Below are 20,784 nucleotides of genomic sequence, written 5' to 3'. Positions count from 1 at the left end.
TAGGGTTTAAAGGCCGGTTTGAGGTTTCAAAGTATGGTTTCAAGCCACAGATTAGATTTTAAAGTAAAGTTCAAAGACAAGTTTATCATTACAAATTAGGGTTTTAAGACAAGGGTTGAGTTTCAAAGTAACGTTTCAGGAAGGGATTGGACTTTAAATTAGGGTTTAAAGACAGGTTTAGGGCTTCAAAATAGGGTGCTGAGCCAGGTATTGGATTTTAAAATAGGGTTTAATGGCAGGTTTGAGGTTTCAAAGTAAGGTTCCATGCCACAGATTGGTTTTCAAAGTAAGGTTTGAAGACAGGTTTATGGTTTCAAATTATGGTTTTAAGACAAGGATTGGGTTTTAAAGCAGCTTTGGATTTTAAACAAAGGTTCAAAAACAGTTTTATGGTTTCAAATGAGGGTTTTAAAAGAAGGATTGAGTTTTAAAGTAGCTTTGGATTTCAAAGCAGGGTTTGGAGACAGGATTAAGGTTTCAAAGCAACAGCGTAAGAGGCTCCGATTCAAGATGGAAACAAATGAGTCATGTGACCAAACGAGATTCGCACGCGGCCTTCCGTTATCTCGCCGTTAGCCGGCTCGAGGCTAATCTATTCCAAACTCGCTTTTAAAACAGGGTTTCCGTCGAGGCTCCGACTGAAATTGGCGCGACGGGCGCAGGCTTTCGCAATCGCTTTCTGTCAAAAAGCCTACTCCAATTCTCGAGTGCGCTTCAAGGCGGTCGGCCATTTTGATTACAGATGGAGCGCATACAGTATTGGTGGCGCCGGACACTCCCTCTGCTCCTTTCCCGCGCTTCCCCTCCACTTCATTCCCGCTCGCTATTTGCTACCGCTCCAAATTGTTTCTGTCAGCTCAGATAAACGCACCCCGGGGTGGCCACGCACACCAAAAAACTATTCGCGCTCATTCATACGCACGCGCGCAAAACACACTCTTTCTCATTCACACACACTGAGTCGCGTGCTCACTTATAAACACACATGGAAAAATTAGATTATCACTCATTCTCACACTCACACACACACATGAATCCTCCTGTCCTCATATTTCTTAGCACGGTGCACACAGTTAAATGTCCGCAAATTGCAGAAAGACAAACACACACACACACACAGGCTGCATCCTCACTTTTCAAAATGTTACAGCCCAGTGCTTATATTCCGGTGTAATGTCCTCATAATACAGAAAGACACACAAACACACACACACACACACGCAGGCTGCATCCTCACATTTCAAAATTTTACAGCCCAGTGCTTATTCCGGTGAAATGTCCTCATTATACAGAAAGACAAATACACACACATTTTCAGACGCATGCACATTATTTAATACACACACTCTAAAAACAGATTATCACTCATTCATACACTGCGCATAACTTAAAACACAAACACACACAAATACATACAAGTTCGTCTTCACAATGTCATAACTGAGTGACTCCTAAACCCGAACCTAAACCTAAAACCCTCCAAAATCGGTATAGATTAGTGCGGCAAACCAAAATGGCCCCACAAGGACAAGAGGGCCCCCAAAAAACAGCAAAAATGCACAACTGCTGTATGTAGCAAAAACAAACACACACGGAGTGCGCACTCTGTAAAATACAGAACAGTACAAAGGTAAACACACTCGCACACACACAATCTCTCCAACTCTAAATTTGGTCCTCACCAAGCATCAAAAATCAAGGTCACACACACATTCACTGTGTTTGCGTTTGTGTATTCTGGGCACATTTCAGCTGAATACAAACTGCACTGATGAGCTTCTGAATTGTGAGGACGCCGTCTGTATGTGTGTGTGAGTGTGTCCTTGTTTTCACTTTATAGTGGGGACCAAATTTGGGGTTTTCCATTCTTTGTGGGGATATTTTCGACTTGTGGGGACCATTTTGGTGGACTTCTTTTTGAAGGTCAAGACATGCTTTTGGAGTACAGACTTGAGTTGCATTTTGCTTGAGGTTGGGGTTAGGTTTAGCCAATGAGTTGTGATGGTTAAGGTTTAGGTTAGTTAGAAATCCATGATGTCATTGTATGTCCCCACTATGACAGAAAACACATGCGTGTGAGCTTGCTATGGTATCCTCTAAATGGCGGGGACCAAAATCCAGGTTTTAGGGTCTTTGTGGGTACATCTTGAATTTTGGAGGACAGTTTTGACGGATCCCGCCAGTTCGGGCTTTCCATAAATGAGATGTCCCCGCTATGACGAGAAAAAAAACCTTGCATGCGTGTATGCTTTTATGATTCGTAAAAGACTCCCAAATACGACGACGTGAGTTGATTTTTTTTTTGTTTTCCCCCCATATGCAAGAGACTCCCATTGCAGTAATGGACTGCGGCAAACGGCGATTCCTCTTCGGTGCGCTCGCAGAGCGAAGACGCGTTCATGAATATAGACAGCTAATACGGGCAGGGCTTTATAGGCCAAACCCCCGCGAGAGGACACAAAGCTAGCGAGCTTCGGGGAGTTGAACGCGGACGCTGTTGATATATCCCGCGCGCCGCTCAAATGACAGCTGACGCGCATTACGGCGCGGGGCTCGTATATTTTCAGGGAGTCTTGTAAATAACGCCGCGCCGCTTTTAATGAGCTATCAAAAGTTCATGAAATTTTGCAGCCTCCCTGCCACAGCTGCTTACTAAGCGCAAATATTTCCCGGACTGTACTGCCATCACATGCACTTCACGCTACGTATATAGGAAAAAACAAAATATTATTTGCAGTAAGAAGAATTTAAGTGTCAAAAGGCGGCCATCTTGCGGTCACCCGCTAAGCGCACTCACTGAATACAGAGAGATATCAAATTATGGTGAATGAAAATGCCCGATTGTGTGCCCTGGGGTTATCTTGAGAGGCTGCCTACTTGCAGTAACAAGAAGTTACTTGTCAAAGGCGGCCATCTTGCGTTGCCACCAGCCAAAACAGCGATATTGTTAAGCAAAAAAAAATTATGTGTGACTTACAGTTGCAGGACTTCATGCTACGGATGTAAACAAAATATATAGTGGCAGGAAGTGAACTGTCAAAGGTGGCCATCTTGCGTTGCCACCTGCTAAGCACACTTAACTCAAATACAACGGGGTATCATCGCAAAAATAATGCCACATGTGACTTATAGTGTTTTAGACATCAAAAATATCTTGTGTAATGCTGCCTACGTGCAGCTGCCCGAACCGAAGCATCAGAGGCGGCCATCTTGCGTCGTCATCCGAGAAGCGTACTCAACGTATACAGAGTTGAGAGTTATGTTCAGCAAAAAATGCCACGTGGGAACCACAGACACACACACGTTGCATCAAATCTATCTTGGTATACATCATGGGGCCTACTGAACCGTAAAAGCGACCATTTTGCGTTGCCACCGCTAAGCGAACCCAACTCGAATAGCGAGATTTCACATTTTGTTTAGCAAAATTGCCACGAGTGACTTATTGTTGCAGCACAGTGATTTGAACGTCAAAAATATTGTGGGATTCGTAGTGCTGCCTACATGGAGTTAGCAAAAACTGAAACGTCACAGGCGGCCATCTTGTGTTGCCACTCGCTAAGCGCATCCAACTTGTGCCTTACCACACGCTACGAACATGAAAAAATATGTTTGGACGCGGAATGCTGCCTACTCGCAGAGGCAGGAAGCGAACCTTCAAAGGCGGCCATCTTGTGTTGCCACCCGCTAAGTGCACCCAACTCGAATGCGGAAGTCGTTTTGCGAAAATGCTACAATGTTTTACAATTACAACGCTTCATGCCACAGGTGTCAAAATGATCCGGGGCGGGTAACGCAATCTATTCGCTTGATTAAAGGCGGCCATCTTTCGTTGCCACAAGCTAAACACGCCGGATTATTATTACATTACGTTGGTGAAAATGGCAAAATGTGCGCCTCATGAATCCAGTTAATTTGAAAGAGGTGCTATGTGCACATTCCATCGGTATATAAGCTATATTTTCTAATGCAACTCAAAGATTGATCTGAATTATATGCATAAGCAGGAACAATGAAACGAAAGCGTCACTCTACCGTGGTTGGAAAGATGGCAGTTCCCATAACGGGCGACTATTCCTCTTCTGCAAAGCGGCGGCCCGGCGAATCATTTTAAAGCTTCCCGGAGCGACACAATGCAACGGGAGCATTAATCCGACTCGGCGTGAAGCCGAGCGGCGCAAATTGAACGTTACACCTTCTGATGTACGAGCGCCTCGTCCCGGGCGATGCTAATAAAGCGGAACGGCGCCGGGGACGTGTATTGATAATCAAATCCCGCGCGACACTGTATCACGTCGGGAGGTTATCGGCGGGATATTGATTAGAGTCCACCTGGGCTCCATGAGGATTAATGCGGAGTCGCCGAGCGTGATGCCGACGCGCCGCGTCGCTCGGGCCTACGGCGGAAAAGGAGGCAATCCTTAATGGTGACTAATGATTACCCGTTTATGCTCCTATGTGATCATCGGACTCTACCTTTTACCGATAAATCACCCGCTTCTCAAACTGGGCTCGGCACACGTGGGCTTTCGGGAAATAAAATGCATACGTACTGGCGATATGGCCAAAAAAAATGAAAAAGATCATTTTATTTAATCATTCTGGACGATTAGGATTTGAACTGATTTTAATGGAAGAAATACGCCCGATAAATATTTATTTGAAGGTTTGATTCATGAAAAAAATCCTGTGGAAAAGATTCAGAATAAAATAATGAGACAATTCAAGTAAGTTTTAACACCAATTTAGCATTTATAGCTTAAAGAGATGCATTTGCTTTGGCACTTTTAAGCAGTAAAAAGGTCCTTTTTGGTCTGTGATGAATTTGATGACTAAATAGTTTCTCATGTACAAATATTACCTTTAAAAAAATACATTTTTCTACTTATTGTCGACTGAAAACAACATCATCTTTGCTCAATGACCAATCACGGCTCATCTGCTAGTCCTGGGGTGTTTGATTGATTGGTTGATTGATTGATAGATAGGGTAGGGTAAGGTAAGGTAAGGTAAGGTAGGTAGGTAGGTAAGGGTAGGGTAAGGTAGGGTAAGGTAAGGTAGGTAGGTCGATTGATATGTAGGTACTTAGGTAAGGTAAGGTAAGGTAAGGTAGGTAGGTAGGTAAGGTAGGTAGGTTGATTGATATGTAGGTACTTAAGTAAGGTAAGGTAAGGTAGGTAAGGGTAGGGTAAAGAAGGTTAAGGTAGGGTAAGGTAGGTAGGTTGATTGATATGTAGGTACTTAAGTAAGGTAAGGTAAGGTAGGTAAGGGTAGGGTAAAGAAGGTTAAGGTAGGGTAAGGTAGGTAGGTTGATTGATATGTAGGGACATCATTAAGGTAAGGTAAGGGTAGGGTAAGGTAGGTTAAGGTAGGGTAAGGTAGGTAGGTTGATTGATATGTAGGTACATAGGTAAGGTAGGAAGGTAGGTAAGGGTAGGGTCAGGTAAGGTAAGGTACGTAGGTTGATTGATATGTAGGTACATAGGTAAGGTAAGGTAAGGTAGGGTAGGGTAGGGTAAAGCAGGTAGGTAGAGTTAACGCGAACTTTTGTCTGGCAAATTACATCAAACTAAGCATTTCACATCATCATATATTTATGACATGAACTCGATTTTCTTTCTTGACTTTTGACGTCAATTTAGCTTTCCATAAAGCGCCAATGGAAACGCGATCGTTTCAAAACGGACAATAAAGCGCTTCCTGCACCGCGACGGAAATGAAACACCCAAACGGCGCTTTAATTACGCCGACACCTTCAAGAGCAAAATTTCGATTTTGGTTCGGAGTTGCACAAAAGAGTCTTAAGGCGGACATGGAGGCGTCGTTTCATTTCCATTTTTATAAGGACGCGGCCCGCTCCGGTCCGTGTAATGAAGGTGTTTACTCGGCACAAAAGAAAGGGGAGATTAAAACCACGGGATTATCAAAACCCGGGGCCGCGAAAAAACAGCCAATCATTTCGAGGAATGAATGAAGGAATAAATAAATAAATAAATCCCTCGGCACCTTCCGACGCGTCCTTGTTTATTCCTCGTCCGCCTGCTTATTTTCTGCTTCATGTCCTCCTTTTGCTCACAATTTAAATAAGGGGGTAAAAAAAACACAAGTAAGCCGCTCTGAGTAAATGATAACAATGAAGGTAAACTGTTCTTTTATAGAGAAAAATTGCAAGTCTTGTATTCATCTCAAGACCGCCTCAAGGGCATTTTTTTTATATTTAAAACGTCGACGTGACATAGATCCACCGCAAATGGCCATTTTAAGGTTGAGAACATCCGTAACGATACGACACGGGACAACGGCGAGGTTAGAACGGCCGCCAGAGTATTTTGCTTCTCAAAATCGGAATCGGCAAATGAACTCATATTTGAAAGCGTGGCTACAGACCAACACGAGTTTGAGACGCAGGAACGATTACAATGAAACGGCTGAAGCATAATGTGGCTAAATGCGCTAAAGTTGCGATTATGTTTGTTGTATGCAGGTTATACCGGCTTTCCTTTTACGTGCCACTTACGACTCCACTTGACATCCACCTTTTGCTTCTTCAAGATGCTCCATGTTTCAAGTAGAAAAACAAAGTAGAAAACGGCTCAGCTGCAAGGTGAACCGACCGACATTCGTCAGTCACCATAGCTCCGCCCTCTTTCCACTGGTACGTCATGTTTTTTTTTTCAAGCCAGACGGAATTGTAATCGTCGGTCCGTCGGCGTATTTTAGTCCGTCATACGTCAGGCGCTGGTCTACTTCTTTCTGCACTCTATTTCTGTTTTAGTACTTACACTTAAAAGTGTGTGGTTCTATAGTAACACTGCAGTAATGTAAGTGTAACACGAAAAGACACACAGATATAAGTGTAACATGAAAACACATATGTGTGTTTTCATGTTACACTTATATCTGTGTGTCTTTTCGTTACACTTACATTACTGTGTTATTTCAATTGCAGTTAATATATATATATATATATATATATATATATATATATATATATATATATATATAATTAAGTATATATTATTATATATATTAACTATATATATTATATTAACTATATATATTAAACATGGACCATGTTTTCGTGTTACACTTACATTACTGTGTTATTTCAATTGCAGTTAAAAAAAATATATATATATATATATATATATATATATATATATTAGCATTAGGGGGAGCTTTGAGTTCTGGGCTTCTAGTGTGGGGTTTTCATGTTGTCCCCGTGCCAGCGAATACTCTGTATTTCTTCCACAATCCCAAAACAGTCCACCTTAGGTGCAATTATGAGTGAATTCGTCTCTATGTGCCCTGCGATTGGCCTACTGCCCAAAGACAGCTGGGATAAGCAGCAGCAAGCCCGTGACCCTTATGAGGACAAGCGGTTAAGAAAATGGATGGATGGATGGAGGGTGACAATATCGAAACGATTCCAGCTCAAATTTGAGCTCCCCGCTACGCGCGGGGACGATACAATCTGAAAGCGGAGGCCTTGAGAAAGGTCACAGATAAGAGTGTGCCCTGAAGCGCATTGCATTGTCTCTACTTCAAACCTTTTATTTTCTATAAATTGAGGTGGAAAAAAAAAGTAAGCCAGCATTGAGAAGTAAACTACATAGGCACCACAAAAAAATAAATACACTTGTAGAAAAAAAGCCAAAAAATGGACCTTGAGGACGAATTGTCCCGGTCGCCCAATTTTTCCATTTATAAACATAAAAGCGAATTAGACTAACATTCTGCGTTTGTATCTCCGTCTTTGCAATTCTCACGCAAAGTTCTGAAGGTGCTTTTCATTTTCCGAGCCGTCGTCGGCGTTCCCAAAATGAAAGTGGTCACTCGGCGACGGACGGCTGCCAAGCAAACGAGCGGGCGCGAAGCAACAAAAGGAGCATGTCGCTCCGCGTGTGGATTTCAGGCGTCGCGCAAAATCAATCTTGTAAATGAGATCGGGGGGAGGCCGACAGCGTAGCTGCCGCGGCGCTTTGCGCGCCGCAGGTGTCCGCTAACCTCCGATGTTGTCGTCTTCTTTCTAGTAAACAGCCGCTTCTTTGTTTTTTATTTGCTGCACGAGCCTCGACTGTGGAGACGGTAGGTAAAACTGACAACTTTTTTTGTTTTTTCACGCGATAAAATTCTTTCGCACGATAAAATTCTTCCGTCGAGCCATAAATTCTCAAATGCGGGTACGTGAGATTTTAACAGGGTATATACACAGTGGACCCCTGCGTTACAGCATCCCTGGCTTACGTTTTTTTCATGTTGCGACATGGAATATTGAGTTTTTTCGTACCCTATTTATGGTATTTTCCCGGCCTTGCGACAAAAACAACTGTCATGACCCTAGGGGGTTGGCTGTATTTGTGTTGTTTCGTTTCCATCTGCAGGCGTTTTTAGGTAGTTGCCCTTGTTTTCTGTTGCTGTCACATGACTACAATTCTGGTCTGCTATTGGTCGGCCTCACTCTTTTCAAAATGGCGGAACGGTAAAGCTTTGTTGGATTGTGAGTGGTTACAAAAGCGTATTTCTAGTGCATTTTACTGCTTAATTCGAAGATTAATGGGTTAGTCATGGGTCCTAAGATTGCCAGTGATGTTAGAGAAGTAAGAAGATGATTTATATGTAAACGAAGCTGGAGATAATCAAGAAATACAAAGCTAGCATAGCCTAGGCTAGCCTTACTAGGGAATATGGGCATAACGAGCGCCACTCAAAGGTAAATTAATCATTTCTACATTTTTTATTTATGATGTTTCCTGATTGTATACATGTATATAATATATACGTAACACTTACTACAGTATTTTGTTAGCAATTTTTAATATGTACAATTTTAATGTTTTTACCCGGGGTTTTAAACGCATTAGCTATTTAACATAGGTTTGGATTGCCCGCCCGCCATATTTTTCGCTCCAAAATTTGACACTGAGCTGAACTAAATTTTCTTGAGTAGCAAATAGGCGGGGAAGCAAGGCCCGTTATTTGTTGTTAGCTATCATCATTAGAGGGTTGCAAAAACTGATTCTCTGGGGAAAAAAAAACAATTGCTCTGGTCTTTGCTTTACTTCGGACAGCGTAGTAATCCAACAAATCTATATTTGGCCGAGAGGCTTCACGCTGATAAGAATTTGCCAGCGTGAGCATCAAATAGACCCGAGGGTGCGCTTCCGAGCAGGTTTGATGCGGAAATGCAATTTTCCGTGCTCTTCACCCGTCCGATAGACACAAAGTCCACAATTGGCATTGTCGGTATAATAATAACAATCATCACAAAAGTTGACCTTCGAGAATACTTGCAAGTTTATGTTTTACAATCTACAAAATAAATGTGTTTTTCCTCTTTCCTCTGACCAAAAAAAAAAAAAAAAATCTTATCTATACGGACAATATGCACTTGGAGCTAGCGCGCACTTCACTCATTAAAAGTCGCGGATGGAAATGCGAGTCTGCCGCCGTCACTATCTTTTCGCAAGGTTCGGAACCACTCAATTAGAGAAAGGTCATCGGCGGAATGTTCCGGGTCGCATTCAAACTGCTTCTCGCCGTGAGCTTACCTTCTCTTTCAATCTCCTGACAGTGTTTACCTTCATCGGAGAGAGCAAATGTCATTGGAATAATTATTCCGGAACGAGCGGAATGGCAGCCGAGTCATCCGAGCAGGAATTTTTTTTCCTTCCTGTTTTTCTGCGCGGATTTTCTCGGAAGGATATTCATTTCGAATATTTTGTTCCGTCTGGGTACAAAGCAAATATTTTGCACGGAAAGGTCTGAGGAAGTCGCCACAAAGTCCGAAGTAAAAAGACAGACAGAAACACGATGAATATATCTACGACTGGGTTACAATGCGAACACGGTAAATTTTGTTTTTTAATCACCGAACTATGAAATATTTGGTTCTTTACCAGGGCCGTCTTCAACTCCATGACGCAAGCAAAGTAAAAATAAATACAAAGACTTGAATGAAGGGTTTTAGTAACACCAGGAGCTGGCTTAAATTAATCATGACGCTCCGAAAAAAAACCGCGATAGAAATATAATTTGTCCGAGATGATAACGGACTGAATGACGGTCCTAAAATATCAGAGACGAACTGTAATTTAGCGATGCCAGAAACACGGTGAAACTACCGACGACGGACTGGCTGACGGTCTTAAAACAAGCGGTAAAGAACTACAATTTAGCTACGACGGAAGTGCAGTTAAAATAAGAATGACGGACTGTCTGAAGGTACGAAAAAAAGTGGTAACTGTAATTTCGCCACGATGGAAGCACAGGTGAAATAACGACGACAAACTGAACAACACTTAAAATATCAGTAACCATTTGTAATTTAGCAACACCGGAAGAAAAAACGTAACGATAACGGACTGGCTGACTATCCTAAAAAAGCGTTACAGAAATATAATTCAGCAAAGACAGAAGTACAACTGAAATAAAGATGGCGGACTGAATGACGGTCCTAAAATATCAGAGACGAACTGTAATTTAGCGATGCCAGAACCACGGTGAAACTACCGACGACGGACTGGTTGACGGTCTTAAAACAAGCGGTAAAGGTTAGGGTTAGGGTTAGGGTTAAATTTAGCTACAATGCAAGTGCAGTTAAAATAACTGTGACGGACTGTCTGAAGGTACGCAAAAAAGTGGTAACTATAAATTTCGCCACGATGGAAGCACAGGTGAAATAACGACGACAAACTGAAAAACACTTAAAATATCAGTAACGAATTGTAATTTAGCAACACCAGAACAAAAAACGTAATTTAGTAATTTAGTGTAATTTAGTGATGCCAGAAACACAGTGAAACTAGCGATGACGGACTAGCTGACGGTCTTAAAATAAGCGGTAAAGAACTACAATTTAGCTACGATGGAAGTGCAGTTAAAATAAGAATGACGGACTGTAACGAACTATAATTTCGCCACGATGGGAAATAACGACGACAAACTGAATAACACTTAAAATATCAGTAACGAATTGTAATTTAGCAACACCGGAAGAAAAAACGTAACGATAACGGACTGGCTGACGATCCTAAAAAAAAGCGTTACAGAAATATAATTCAGCAAAGACAGAAGTACAGCTGAAATAAAGATGGCGGACTGAACGACGCCCTAAAATATCAGAGACGAACTGTAATTTAGCGATGGCAGAACCACGGTGAAACTACCGATGAAAAACAAGCGGTAAAGAACTACAATTTAGCTACGATGGAAGTGTAGTTAAAATAAGAATGACGGACTGTCTGAAGGTCCGAAAAAAAGTGGTAACGAACTATAATTTGACCACGATGGGGAAATAACGACGACAAACTGAATAACACTTAAAATATCAGGAACAAATTGTAATTTAGCAACACCGGAAGAAAAAACGTAACGATAACGGACTGGCTGACGATCCGAAAAAAGCGTTACAGAAATATAATTCAGCAAAGACGGAAGGACAGCTGAAATAAAGATGGCGGACGATGTACCGGCTAACGGACCTAAAATTTAATTTGGCGACATCGGAAGCGCCGATCGACAGTCCTAAATTGGCGGTGACGAAATGTAACGTAGCGATGCCAAAAATAACGGTGACGGACTGACGACTGAAAAAAAGACGGACCAGTATCCCGCCCGCTAACGAAAGACAGACGGACAAAAGTTGCGGATGCGTCCAAGTATAAATGTCCCCCGCCTACATTTCCGGGCAGCGTCCTTCAAAAGCGATTGACAGAATTTCAAACTTGACCATATGCCAGGGCGAATATTTTTTTCCTCAATTTCAGCACGATTAATCCAGAGAAATATGCGCATATATAAGGCAACAACTGCAACATGACGTCGACGTCTGAGCGATAAGTGAAAATATTTACTCGCTAGACATTGGAGTGGAAGCACTCAATGAATATTTCACCGGAGAGACTCTTAAAATATTCATGACAGGGAATTTTTAAAAGGTCCAAGAAAGCGTTTTTATTTTGCATGCAAAAAGTCTTTTTTTTTTTATTTCTTTCTTTCTTTTTGCTAAGCTCCGTTAGCATCCCCTGAGAACACGGCGGCATTTTCCGAGAGTGGCCCCGGGTTCCCCCCCCGCACGATGACTGTCAAGCACCGAATGGAAAGCGGCGGCGTACGTTAAAAATGAAAATAAAAGCCTTTCATCATCATAATTCAAAACCCAGGTGGGATTTCGATAAGACGAGCGCAACACTCAGCACTTTGCGTGTGCGATGAGGCGCAATTAAGCGAATCACACACCCCCTTAATTAGCTGGGAGGATGACATTTCTCTGATTATCTGTTGCGTCTCTCGCACATATTTTGCTTTTAAGGCGATTAAAAAAAACACACGCGGACGCGGACTAATAACTAACTTTGATGGAAGCACAAAATGATGATTCCGATGGATGCGCTTTGATTTGAAAATAGGCGTCAAAAACGATGCGTCTAGGACGCAGGCAAAGGAGAGCGCTGCTGTCAATTAAATGGACAATAATCGACATGTGCAGTTTTTCCGCACTATAAGGCGCACCGGATTATAAGCCGCACCCTCAATTAATGACATATTTTAAATCTTTTTCCATATACAAGGCGCACCGGATTATAAGGCGCACCCTCACTTCATGACATATTTTAAAAAGTTTTCCATATATAAAGCGCACCGGATTATAAGGCACACCCTCAATTCATATAGACATATTTTCAAGACATATTTTAAAACTTTTTCAACCACAATATAATAATACTCAAATTAATAATAACTCAAATAATAACTAAACTCTCAATAGCATAATAACGCAATTGAAAAAACAATTTTTGTAGACCTAGCCTATCATCAAAGTTCCGTATTTTCCGCACTATAAGGCGCTCCGGATTATAAGGCGCACCCTCAATTAATGACATATTTTAAAACGTTTTCCATATATAAGGCGCACCGGATTATAAAACGCACCCTGAATTAATGACATATTCTAAACCTTTTTCCATATATAAGGCGCACCGGATTATAAGGCGCACCGTCAATTCATGACATATTTTAAAACTTTTTCAATCACAATATAGTAATACTCAAATTAATAACAACGATAATTGAAATAATAACTCAATAGCATAATAAGTCAATGTCAATATGAGCAACCTTGTTTAACACACTAAAGAAACAGGGAAAGCTTACTTTATCAGTCCAATCTCAATACTGTTCCATATATAAGGCGCACCCGATTATAAGGCGCACCATCAGCTTTTTAAAAAAAATAAGGCTTTTAGGTGCGCCTTATAGTGCGGAACTTGGCAGACTTGATCATCTTTAAATGCAGTAAAACGTAGAAACAAAACAATGAATAATTCTGAGCACTTTTGTCTTAGGTCCCCCCCCACAATTATGAAAAGATGTGAACTATCTGAATAGCAGCAACATCAGACGGTGAAAAAACGGTACAGCGCCATTCCGCTGATTCCTGCCCCCCCGCCGTCCGTTTGAAGTCGACGTAATTGTATTTGCGCAGAGATTTGTGGCCGCCGTCAGCGCATCGCTCGGCCAGAAATAAACTGCCGTGCGTGAGCTGTGATGCGGCGGCAACACGCACAAACATCTAACAGCCCCACCATGTGCTCTTGGGATATACAAGCAGCAATGGGGATCAAATAGAAAATGTTCTATCACATGCAGAATAGTTGTGTTTCCTTGTACATTTGTTGGCTTAGCTTTGGACTCGAGCTCCAGATATCAAAAGGTTTGCTTATCGAACAACCTGCTGAAAATTGTATAGAATAATTGTGTATTCTGATAAAAAAAAGATGTATTATTCTTCAAGGACACTTGTGAATTAAGGCAAAAAAATATATGTATTTCCAATGTATAATAGATGATGATTTTTAGTTTAAAATGTGTCAAGCAGAAAAACCATTGTGCTCTATAAAAACTGAGATTTTAGACGTTTAAGTGACATCAAAACCGGAGTCGAGTTTTTTGCTGACTAAAAAGCCGGTTTTGTTCAAAAGTGATCAGTAGGAATGGCAACTGAGTCATTTGAGTCATTAATGTCAATTAAACTGCCTCCAATGGCCCTTGTGAGCCCAAATGGGCAAGTTGAAAGTTGCTAGCTGCTAACGCTGCTCGCATTTAGTGCTGCTCATTCTGCTAAAGTGCAGAACTCAAAATTCTTGTCGACCTCAGTCAAGCTTAACTGTTAAGCCGCGGCATGCTGCCACAATCTACGTCCAAATAAAACGGTATTTTAAATTTATTTTGAAGTTGTCGGCATGCTAGCATGGATAGGGTGACCACTTGCGCCGTTAGCTTAACTTCCTGACAGCGAACACTTGGCTCCAGCATTTTTTCAAATTAATTACTCGAGGACTCATTTTATAGCCGTACTTAATTGCTTTTTTTCTATATATTTTCAACTTAATGACACTCAGATTTTTTAGAATACTGCACCAACACAACGGTAACATGCCCGATTGTGTTCAATTGTGGAAAGTGCCCCTTTGCGAGTTTGATAGCAGTTGAAACTCCTAATCAAGACTTCCATGGCATCTCCTTCTGTCTCCCTTTGTTTACTGGGAGATCGCCCCCTGGTGGCTTGTAAAAAAAAAAAAAAAAAAAAAAAAAAACTGCAGACAAGCTGCTCTGGACTATAATCTGCAGGGTTGAAAAGTAGTGAAATATACAGTACAAAATCAAAAGAGTATCTAACGTGACGGGATAAATTCTGCCATTTTACATCTGGCCCGATGAATTTTCTGTTTGCTTTTTATAAATGTCATTTCTCAGTCCGGGAGTATTGCTGTCAATCAAACACGACCGCTAAGTGGTAGCGAACACAAACTTGAAGAAGACAAACTCGTAATTACGGCGCCGGGGGGAAAAAAAAAATTTTGCATTTGAGGACGCGGCGGAAGTCACTGGTGGCGTCTGCTTTTGTTTAATTTGATAAAACATCCGTTTCCAGGTTTAGTCAGACACTTGGAGAGCAATCGGCGCGGGCGCCTTTTATTTGATTACAGTAATTGTAAAAGTCGGGCGGGTCAGCGCGCGGCGCGCACGGGCGGGACATTTTTGGCCGCCGCGTTGCCATGGACGCCTCTCATCCGCCGACGGCTGGCTTCCATAAATCAAGAAGATGGCAGTCATAACCAAACATCTGAGCAGTTTCTAACCTAATCAACAAAGCAAATTTATCTCCGTCCGATCCGAGTCCATTATCGGCGTGACGCTAACAACAGCTGCTCGCGCGTAATGGGATTCTTAATTAGGCACATTAATTATACTTGGATGAATGCGGGAGAAAAATAGACAATATATGAGCCATTATCGTCAAAATCAATTGGACCATGCAAGACCTAATGAAGTACACGCAGATGATTGGGAACAGCGCCAAGCTTTGGAAGCGCGTTAAAAGCGCTGTTGACACTCGTTCCCGCCGCCGCTTAGCTTAGCGCTCGCGCTGCCATTAAAGGTTAGCCCGGATAAAAGCTACGTCGCAACCTGAATTTTGTGAGTCTCTTTTTTTTTTTACTGCAAAACAATTACATTCTTTTGTTTGTGACCAATCTGTCCGACACTCAAGATACTAATTAGCGGGCCCCCGTCTTACGAGACGAATCCGTTGGAAGACGAACTCGCCGTATGGCGGCCGACCCAAACCTATGTTAAATAGCTGATGCGTTTAGAAACCTGCGTAAAAAATACGCAGGTTTCGGGACCGCAAATTCGGGACCAAAATAGTATATATACAATCATAAAACATCCTAAATAAAAAATATAGAAAGGCTTTATTTACCCTTTCAACTTTGAATTAAGCAGTAAAACGCGCTATTTTGTAAGCACTCTCGATAGAACAAAGCTTTACCGCCATTTTGAAAGGAGTGAGGCCGACCAATAGCGGTCCAGCATCTCCGTCATGTGACGGCATCAGAAAATTAGTGCGATTACCTAAAACCGCCTGCAGATGGAGATGAAACAATACAGCCAACCCCCTAGGGTCATGACAGTTGTTTTTGTCGCAAAGCCGGGAAAATACCGTAAAGCGGGGACGGAAAAACTCGTTATTCCACATCGCGACATGAAAAAAAAAAAAAAAACGTAAGCCAAGGACGCTTTAACCTGAGAAATAAGAAACACGACACCTCTTCTGACACTCATATCGTGGTCGACAACTCCTGTCGGCAAACAAAACCTGCACCGGATTTGAAGTGGGAACTATTCGAATCTTCCTTCCCTTTTTTTTCGCGTGGCTATTTTGAACCAGGGTAAGAAAGGCGTACGAGGGCTTTGTTTGGATGCTCTCGGACAGTCTCCAGATAAGCTGCCGCGGGCGCCGCAATCATCGGTGCCCTCAAGTACGGCTGTTTACCCGCGAGACAGCCTAATAGTCACCTGCGGTGCAATAAGGCGCTCCGCCTGTCGCCTCCCCCCCTCCCCCCCTCCGCGTTGATCCAGCTCTGGGGCCGATACTCCATCACCTTGAGACGCATCTCGCCAGCTAGCCGAGCAGTGGCGACGCCGCGCGATTGCCATCGCATGTCGGAATCTGGTCCCGGACGCTCGGGGCTGTGTTTGATTGTATTTTTCAGGTTTTTTTTTTTTTCCTCCCTTGTACAAACAGGCAGACTGTGTGTTTTGCTTCTCTGGCTGTCATAACAGCACAAGATGAGATTTTGGGCCGCCACAATGCAATTGTGAGAGAGCGAGGCGGGTGGATGTGCAGCCCTTTAGGACTATTTTGGTTGGCATTGTCATCCGTGACAGGAACGTGTCGGATTTGCCTACGCGAGTGAAAGGACGGGGATTTTTGAGCAAGTAAAAAAAAAAGGGGAGAATTTATTGAGGATTCTCACTTTAAAGTCAGTTTTTTGGATTGATTTTTGAAACCAAGTCAAAATTGTGATCAGGTCTGACTCAAATCAGGCTTCGTAATTTTCACTCACAATGGCGACTGACTCTGAAATCAGATGTCGGAATCTGCAATTTATTCTCAAAATTCCGACTTTAAAGCGGAAATTCAGACTACTCAAATCAGGCTTCGTAATTTTCACTCACAATGGCGACTGACTCTGAAATCAGATGCCGGAATCTGAAATTTATTCTCAGAATTCCGACTTTAAAGCGAAAATTCAGACTACTCAAATCAGGCTTTGTAATTTTCACTCACAATGGCGACCAACTCTGAAATCGGACTTCGGAATCCGCAATTTATTCTCAGAATTCCGACTTTAAAGCGAAAATTCAGACTACTCAAATCAGGCTTCGTAATTTTCACTCACAATGGCGACGACTCTGAAATCGGACTTCGGAATCTGCAATTTATTCTCAGAATTCCGACTTTAAAGCGGAAATTCAGACAACTCAAATCAGGCTTCGTAATTTTCACTCACAATGGCGACTGACTCTGAAATCAGACTTTGGAATCCGAAATTTATTCTCAGAATTCCGACTTTAAAGTGAAAATCTCAGAAATCTGATATCTCGTAAGTCTTGTAAAGGCAGATTTCTTAATTTAAAGTCAGAATTCTGACTACTCAGAAGTTCAATCCTCACTTTAGTCAGAATTGTGACCAGTATTTTGACTGATTTGGAAAATAGTACACCAAATAAAAATACTGATAAGGTCAAATCAGGCTTCAAAATTTTCACTCCAAATTGTCACTGTCTGACTTTGAAATCAGACTTCGGAATGCTCAATTCATGATCAGAATTCTAATTTAAAAGTGAAAATTCTAAGAATTCTCACATTCTGACTATAAAGTTTAACTTTAATTCGGAATTCTCTAACGTGAAAATTCACACTATAGTCAGAATTCTAACTATAGAATTTAACTGATTATAGAGTTAAACTTTAATTTAACTTCAAATTCGGAATTCTGTATTGTCACTAACGTGAAAATTCGGACCATAGTCCGAATTCTGACTAAAGTTTAACTTTGAATTCGGATTTCTGTATCGTCACTAATGTGCAAATGCGGACTATAGTCCCAATTTTGACTATAAGGTTTAACTTTAAATTCGGAAGTCTGCATCGTCACCAAAGTGAAAATTCAGACTATAGTCCGAATTCTGACTAAAGTTTAACTTTGGATTGGGATTTCAGTATCGTCACCAACATGAACATTCAGACTATAGTCCAAATTCTGACTATAAAGTTTACCTTCAAATTCGGAATTCTGTATCGCCACTAATGTGACCTACTATACTCTAGTCCGAATTCTGACTATGAAGTTTAACTTTAAATTCGGAATTCTGCATTGTCACTAACATCAAAATTTGGAGTACAGTCCAAATTCTAACTATAAAGTTTAACTTTAAATTCAGACTTCTGAATCGTCACAAACGTGACGTGCATAAACCAAGCTTGACACTTTCCCTTCATTTTACATCAAATATTTCATCATTTCTTTTGCGGAAGCAAGAACCGTACTCATCTTGAATGAAATCTGATGAAAACTACTTTTGGGTAGGCCGGGGTCACGGATGAGCCGGGCGTTCCGCTGCTAATTAGCTATTCAGCGAGCGGCGGCGCCACACGCCATTCCGCGTCGCCAACGTAAACGGGAGAAGTTATTAGGCGATGCTAACCCGCGCGCGCGCGGCGTTATATCCTCGCCGATGGCTGACTCCGCCACTATAATTACGCTCATTTACATCGAGCGGGAGCCTCAAAGTACCCATTATGTTTACCGTAATGGAGCGCTAAGTGTCTATAGGTGTCGGCGGCGCCGCATCCCCCGCTATCGACGACTCGGTAGATCCGGGTTATTTATTAAAGCGGCGGCTCAGAACGGCGGTAAAAATCCCGTTTGGAAAAGTACCGTCTTTTCCCGGGAATTCATTCGCCGTTAATTAAAAGCCGGCCGTCGCCGCCCCCAGGACCATCTCGCAAAACTGATTGATTCTGCGGAAAGCTTTGGGAAAAACAAAGATAATTTACTTTTGAATGGAAATGTACTGATGAATTGAAGGTTAAAGGAAGGTTAAACAAAAGTAATCTCGCGTACTTATTATCGGCGCACCGGAGGGACCTCGTATTTTTTTTTTTTTTGTTGCGGAAGTGTGCTATAGTCCGCCCGCTAATTTAGATTTTTTTTTTTTTTTTTCCCTCCTCCCGGGCGTTTCTATTTTTAAATGTCGTCCCATCTGGACGATCTGGGCAGCAATATCGCCCGATGAACTTTTGTCTCCGTCGTTTGTTAAATAGAAATGAACGGTCTCTCCGTCACAGGTGGGCGGCGCGCGCAAGCGACTCGTGTTAACATCTTTGTCGACCCGCTACACCTGCTCTCGGCCGTTTCTTCCTCCGCGCCTGCCACTCCGGCGCCGTGATCCCCTGATGGGCAATCGCGTCAAATCAATGTCATCTGCCGGATCAGCCAATAGAATGGGACCACGGGGTGACATTTTTGCATTTGTTTTTTTTGCTGCTTTTTTTGCATATAGAGGAGCAACGTGCCGAAAAACGGACGTCAAAATCTTAACTCGTTCACTGCCAGGGACGTATTTTCAAGTTTTTTTTCGATCCTCCATACTTAATTCTCGATTTAATACTTATGTATCTGGAAATTTATCATGTTGGTAATTAATTACCGTAAATAATCGATTACGGTATTTGAGTACTCTATTCATTTAGTACCAGCCATTTTTAGACCGTCCAGGGGTGTCAAACTCATTTTTATCGTGGGCCACATTGTAGTTCTAGTTTCTGTCAGAGGGCCGGAATAAATCCCAAAATAGTCTAAAAAAGCATCCTTAACAGTCATGGCTTAAATTTTAACGTATCCCCGAATTTCTCTAAAATCCTGAAAATTTAGGACTTAAAAATAGAAAAAAAGTGTCTAATAAACGCCGTTTTCGCTTGTTTACGCCTCGACCTACTTTTGAAATCGGAGGCCGATAAAAACTGTTCAAAAGATAGATTTGGAACAGAAAAGTTTTTTTTTTTTTTTTTTGAAGACAACCTGCAAGTTTAGCTAGAAACTTGAAATCAAATCAGCATTTATCGGGCCACATAAAATGATGTGGCGGGCCGGTTCTGGCCCCCAGGCCTTGAGTTTGACACATGTGATTTAGACAAACCCTTAATATGAATTAGTACCATTAATTGAATGCCTGCAGTCTTTTTAAAAAAAAAAAACCAAACAAACACACACAAAAAAAAACGTAAAAATATGTCTTTGGGATTGAATGAGTTATTTTGTTTAGGTATTTTTTTCACAAAAATCCTACTAAATATCCAAATATTTGGTTAGGGGAGAAAATCTTTTGCGATACACGTCAATACAAAATGTGATTTTATACGATAATTCGATTAATCGATGGAATAATCAATAGAATAATCGAGTCTAAAAATAGTGACAGCCATCACGCGCGTATCGTAGTTGCGTGAGGAAGAAAACCGCAATGTCTCTTTGCGGGAAGTTGAATCTATCTTCCGCTGCGCCACAATGCAAAAAAACATAAAGAAAAATAAACAAATAAATAAACGCGGCCCTTCATGACTGTCAGCCTCCTCTCGACTTTTTTTTTTTCTTCCTCCGCACAAACTTAAATTGGATCCCATGGAGGAAAACGATAGGAGAAAAATTAACATTTACTCTGCGCTTTTTGTGGCAGCTTTGTTGATTCCGCTGCCAAAAGTCACATTTGCAAGGAGAAAAAAAAAAAAAACAACAACAAAAAAAGTTCAGAGGCAAAAGACTTTCCCAGTCGACGTGTTAATCCCGTTCCTCGACCTCCTGTGAGGATAATTAATATGAGGAAGGTTCCGGCGAGATGTACGCCGTTTCCTTCCTGTTCGCCTACATGGAG

The sequence above is a fragment of the Hippichthys cyanospilos genome, chromosome 11 (genome assembly GCF_059441005.1).
Source record: "Hippichthys cyanospilos isolate Australia breed blue-spotted pipefish chromosome 11, RoL_Hcya_1.0, whole genome shotgun sequence".
Classification (NCBI taxonomy): Eukaryota; Metazoa; Chordata; class Actinopteri; order Syngnathiformes; family Syngnathidae; genus Hippichthys; species Hippichthys cyanospilos.
The sequence above is the reverse complement of the archived record's forward strand: the minus strand, read 5'-3'. Positions refer to the sequence as shown.